Source organism: Botryllus schlosseri, chromosome 7 (assembly GCF_051294905.1).
Source record: "Botryllus schlosseri isolate E-star chromosome 7, Bs_hap1, whole genome shotgun sequence".
NCBI lineage: Eukaryota > Metazoa > Chordata > Ascidiacea > Stolidobranchia > Styelidae > Botryllus > Botryllus schlosseri.
In genome coordinates, this window is record NC_137242.1 from 11,648,894 (window position 1) to 11,655,360 (window position 6,467).

Genomic DNA, 6,467 nt, shown 5'->3' on the forward strand with positions numbered 1-6,467 from the left:
CTTAATTAACGCGGTCAAAACATAAACGTGAAGACGGCTTATTCTGCATATGACACGAAAGTCATGACCAGGGCGGTTTTTTGACATGTCAAAATAAGTCACAATTTTGCCAAAATTGTTTACAAAGTCAAAAAAATTTTGCCACCTGCATTTCGTTTGTATCGTAAATGTTTGCATCGTAGACAAGCTTATCATACGACATTTTACAGCTTTTAGCCTATATACTTTATAGGCCTACCATTGTAGACGGCACATTATCATTGAGAGTCATACATAAACCGCACATGAAACAAATGGGTTAGCATGATGTTATGCTGAACGTATATCAATATCCTAACTGAAGCAAAACTGTGTAGTAGGCTAGGGTTGTCCAAAATTTGGAAAATCTCAAAATATATGCGTATCCATGTCTCATTCTGTAGATTATTGATAAAAAACGTCAATGAACCTGCAATAAGCTTACAGGAAAGTCGTTAACATTTGTCTAAATGCGTTTGAAAGTAGCTGCCATAGAGTGGGCGGGTTAGCGACCATAGAACGGCGAGAAGACTAGTAATCACGAAATCACGTCTCTTGATTGGTTAATCAGCTATGCTTCAATGATCACGACCACGGCGGCTTGCTGATTATGTGCTTCTAGTAGTTCAAGAAGTACGCTAACGGCAATGATGATTCTGTAAGCGCATTGTACGTTGGTGATTAAATAATAAAATGAGACACTTGGTCATTGAATTTTTAGTGTTAAAACTAGATAACGATAGGTTCAGAACAACAATACCCTCTTGCAGGCATGACAGAGGTGAAACAGCGAATGCTTGTGAACTTATAGATCCCAGAAATACCTATCTGATATGATTGAGATTACGCCAAGTGGTCCTGCTTTACTGGGTGCAGTGCAGGTAAAGTATATTAATTATCGCCAAACTGGTGCAGCACACCATGCGAGATGGATTCTGGACACAATCCTGTATGCTCAGAAGATATGTGGGCCGACCAGGTAGCTTGCATTGGGAATCTGAAGAAATGTAACTACCGCTACGCTTCAATACATTCTTTTTTATGTCCATGTCTGGTTTGATTCAAGCATTAGTCGTGATGCAGCCGGTAATGATCTAAGATTCATTATGAACATGCTAAACAATGCAAGCAAACAGTCTTTTTACTGGTCCTACCAGCATAGTCTACGCTTGCCTTTAGACCTTCTTCCGGGGCATCATTGAGGACTTAGACAGCACTCGCGGGTATGATTCATTATGCTGCAAGAACGTGACAAGTGCCAAGCATAAATGGCTGATTCATCCAGCCCGCACAGCTTTTAAGACTTCAATTAGATAGGCTACCGCGACAAGATAAGATCAGACACAGTAGTGTCAATGTCAAGTGTTATATTTGTATTCAATCATGGAACATCCCCTCTGAAACTAGAAGTTCGTTCACCACTTGCATAAGCGCCTTTGCAATATTTCTTCTCGTGTTTTTGTGCTTTCCCTCGATGACAACAAGGCATACAGGCTACAACGGTTGCCTTCACAATAAGTCATCAAGTCATGTATTTGAAGTTTTTGTGAAGCAGCTGTTCTTTGTTCATCATGTATTTCGTCACTCATCATGTTTTGAATTAATCTTGAATCATTATCTGCGGACCAACCTACAATGCGCTTACAGAATCACCGCCGTTAGCCAACTCCTTGACCAGCTGATCAGCAAGCCGCCACCGTCGTGATCATTGAAGCATAGCAGATTAGCCAATCAAGCGCCGTGATTTCGTGATTACTAGTCTGCTTGCCGTTCTATGGTCGCTGACACGCCCACTCTATGGCAGCTACTTTCAAACGCATTTAGACAAATGTTAACGACTTTCCTGTGAGCTTATTGCAGGTTCATTGACGTTTTTTATCTATAATCTATAAAATGAGACATGGATACGCATAAATTTTGAGATTTTCCAATTTATGGACAACCCTACTGTGTAGGCATTATTTCCTATATCAAGAAGCGCATGATGAAAAATGGTGATGTAGACAACATTGTCAGGATGAATCAACGCAGTGTCACCGGCAGTGTACGCACAACTTTAGTGTTGCCAGCCAACAACTGCTGCTGTTGAACGTTCTTTCTCCATTCTTGGCAACAAATTTTAATTATTTCTACCATAATGAGTGATGTAACTACTGGAATTCTTCATATATGTCCAGATTTCGTTAAAATATAGTTTTGTCATGTAAAAATTTGTCAGTTTCCAGGTCAAGTAAGTTTTTTCAGGCCAAACTAATTCGTAAGGACAGACAATTCCAATCAGAAATGGATATAAGTAGTACAATTCAAACATTACGTGAGAAAACACCTAATTTACATACATGAGTTCACAATTTGGTCAAAATTAAGTTTTTTTTTTAAATACAAAAATGTCAAAATTGTGAATTATTAGGTCAAAACTTTCCTCTTTTTTGGGAAAACATCGCCCCATAGTCATAACAAGAGTTGGATCAATTACATTATTTCAGTTCAATTACCATTACAATTACTTTCATGCATGTTTCAATTACATTACAATTACTCCATGCTAAAAATATCAAATTACAATTACAATTACAATTACTCCTTGCATGCTTCAATTACATTACAATTACAATTACAATTGCTGCTGTTGAACATGTAATTGAATAATCATAAATTCAACCGTGCTCCTTGACAACCGTAGCGTCGTAATTAACAACATTTCAAGTCTAGTTCAGATTGTGTAGTAATAAATGCGTTTATGTGCGTACATAGTATGCTATGTAAGATGTCATAGTGACGTAATATAAGCGTGTTTTGTATGCTCGGTAACTATGGCTCACGTAATTGGAAATGTAAAATGTTATTTACCTAAGTTCCTATGGGTTAGGATTAAGGATAGGGTGCAGTACGTCGTTGAAAAAAGTATTATAATATATGCACGACTTGTACGTGTTGGACTTGCGTATATAGTATATAATTAAAGAAATAATACTATTTTTATCGAGGGACGTAGGAATTAGGATGAGGAGTAAAAACAAAACCGTGCTTTGTCAGATAAGACGTTATATAATATCCAGTGGTCTGGTCAGTTAGCCAGACGAAGTAACGATGCAGCATCATGATCTGAAATCGTATTGTAGATTGCCAACCCACAGATAGATGCGCAAGATGTGAGTCACGGATGAATGCACCGACAAACGTACTGCAGAGCCGGCTAAAAGCAGCAAACTTTGTAGTCCTAGAGCTGGTGATCCAAGCGTCCAAATCCGATGCATCTGGTCTTTATCGTAAGCTATTGATGCACTAATTCCGAAAATACAAATTAAAATCTCGTCAGGGCAATGTAACTGAGCACTCCAAAATAGCCGTTTAAAGCCGACTGTTCTGAAAAGTGAGAGCGCCGCAGCAGCATGACCACAACAATGACCAATAACTCCCAGCGATTGTTCAGAACAATGCTGATTCCCAGACTTTCACGACTATTTTGGGATGGTACCATTGCCTGGAAATATACTTTTATTGCGGAATCAGTGCGACACTAGCTTTCGATTAGGACCATACATATCAAATTTCGACGCTTGGATCGCCAGCTATGGGACTATCAATTCTGCTGCTTTTAGCCGGCTCAGCAGTTCGCTTCTCGGCGTATTCAATCGTGAGTCACGTGTTGCGAATCCATCCGTTGGTTAGTAATCTAATAATTGTATACAATGGCAGCCGAGGCCTGCATAGCGGTAAAAATAAAAAAACTCTTCCCGCAAGGGCGCAGTCAAGGGCTTCCGCGAATGGATCCACCAAATTCCTTGTCGACATTTAAAGAGAATGCATTATAAGTCAATTATTTTATGTTGTGCTTGTCAGGTCTCAATAGCAATTTAATGTAATTAAAATTGTAATTGAGCAAATTTTTTGTCAAATTACAATTACAATTACAATTACACAAAATAAAAATGCTTCAATTACAATTACATTACAATTACATTGAAAAATGTAATAAATTACATTCAGCTCAATTACAAATTACAATTGATCCAACTCTGGTCATAACTAAACGGAATATGGACGCGGAAACCGGTTTTCAGAGCACCTACTCGGAAAAATATCCTTATTTTTATTCAATTCACCAGTGATCAGAGTTAGATGTAGGCTATATGTGTCCTCTTTTTTGGTTCCGTACATATTGGGAGGCGAAAATTTGTGTCGAGCTTGAGAAGGGAGCGATTACAAAGGGCAACAATTTTGAACGGAAAATTTGTTGACTTCGATTTTGCACTTGATTTCGGCTAATTTTGGCGCGCTGATTCCAAAAATGCCATTGGTTTTCTTCTGTCACATCAAGTTTTTGCTCTTCGACATATGCCCAAAATACGCATATTTTCACGAATTAAGCCATATTACTTTTCCATACCATATAAAAATCCACACTTTTACCATATAATAAATTATCTAGCCCAGGGCTCAATTGAATTATTAAGAAAAATGGTACTGGTATCGATCGAGGCCGATGCTTTCTCCCATTTTTGGTTAGAGGATGCAACCATCTGATGATAGCCTATTTCACACACATATTTGATGCAAACTGCAGGATATGGCAAGAAAAATGAACATTACATTTACTATCAGCTATAGGTCCAATGCCCCATTCAGCTTATCCAGTGTAACTTTAAACTGCTATATGCTCGATAATTTGGATCAAGATGAAGATCTTAAAGATAGCAGGCCTAATGATGTAGATTTTGAAATCGAAGCAGGGTTTTAATGACTCGAGTCACGATTTTCGGATGACTCGAGTCGAGTTTTTTTCTCAAAATACGGAAATGACTCGACTCGACACGAGTCGATCTGTGTATTGACTCGACTTGGACTCGAGTCATTGCGCTTGACTCGAAGCAAGTCATTGACTCGAGATTCAGACGGCGAAGACCGACATTTCATTATAATTTCGAAGCCAACACACTATTGGGATTTCGTTTGTTGGTACTGGTGCTTGAAAATGCGACCAGAAACTACTAAAAGTGAGAAAAATTGATATATTATAAATGCGAACCATTCAATATCATCAAACAGAGTTAGAAAAGTGGGTTTAGGAAGACTTTAACTGGAAACTGAGCAGTCAACACAATGACTTGGACTCGGACTCGAGTCATAATACCATTACTCGGACTCGAACCTCTGTTCGATGACTTGGACTCGGTCATGACTCGGTGGGAATTGAAAATGACTCGACTTGACTCGTGTCAAAAATATAAAAGTGAGATTGACTTGTGACTCGGAGACTTGTGACTTGGTTACAACCCTGAATCGAAAATGATTAAGATTCGGAACATTTAACATCATTACGAAGTGAGAAAAGATTACTTGACAAGGTATAGAGAAGGTATCTCACTTTCGATCAGGAGAATCAGCCTTTTCTTCGTCGGCCTACTTTCGGTAGCTTTTTGTATTGTCGTGATACTAGTATTGGCATGATACTGTCACCATGGATTACTGGTGGAGTTAGGAATTCCGATTTAGAACTCAAGTGAATGGCAAATGGCTATAGGTAGCTCAAAAAGGATCCTGAAGTGTGGCATTCTCCAAAATGCCAACGTCTGGGTGCAGTAACAATTGCACACTCAGTTAGTCTTTGTGAATAATACAGAAACATTGAGAACAATACAGAAACATAGAGTTGTTGCAATATTACTAGCACGATTGGATCATATGTGTCAGCTGTGAAATATTGTGCTTTCTTTGTTTTTCAGACGATAAGGATGCACAGCACATGCAACCCTGATGGACATGTGACAGTGCCATATGTTTATGTCGGACAGCAGACATTTAAAAAAAAAATAAAATATTTTAATAATTTCCCTGAAAACCTAGACATAGTCAGAGATGGTCAAAGACAAAATGTCCCCCAACATCTGAAGATGATGGGGATAAGATACCAGTGTAGTTTGGAGCTTATATATGTTAGCTGACTATTGCTCGAGTATCAAACTAGACAACCTACAGAGTTATGGGTTATTAGCGTGAATTTGGACCCTGAAACTCGCACTTTAATAGTCCTGTACAAGCAATATCAGTTTAAATCAACCAAATAAAGCAGTGCAAATGTTTATTTGAAGTCTAATGATTTACTTTCGACTGGTTGTATAGTTTTTGAAACGTTTTATACAATAAACACAAAATATTAAAAGAAGTGCTATTCTGTGGGTTTTGAGGCAATGTGGGCCGTGGGGGCGCCTAACCCAAAAACTTGACGTGATAGAGAAAAACGGAAGTAATTTTTGAATACAACGCCCAAAAGTTTGTCGAAATCAATTGTCTGATCAAAGTCAACAAAAATTGTGTTGACCAGTGTTATTGGGAAAAGGTTGGCAACCACGTGGTATTTTAAACAAAAGCCTTTAAAAATTGTATTTTGAAAGTTTTATAATTATTTAAACAGTTGGTTCATGGTACAGAACTTGAAGATAGCTTTT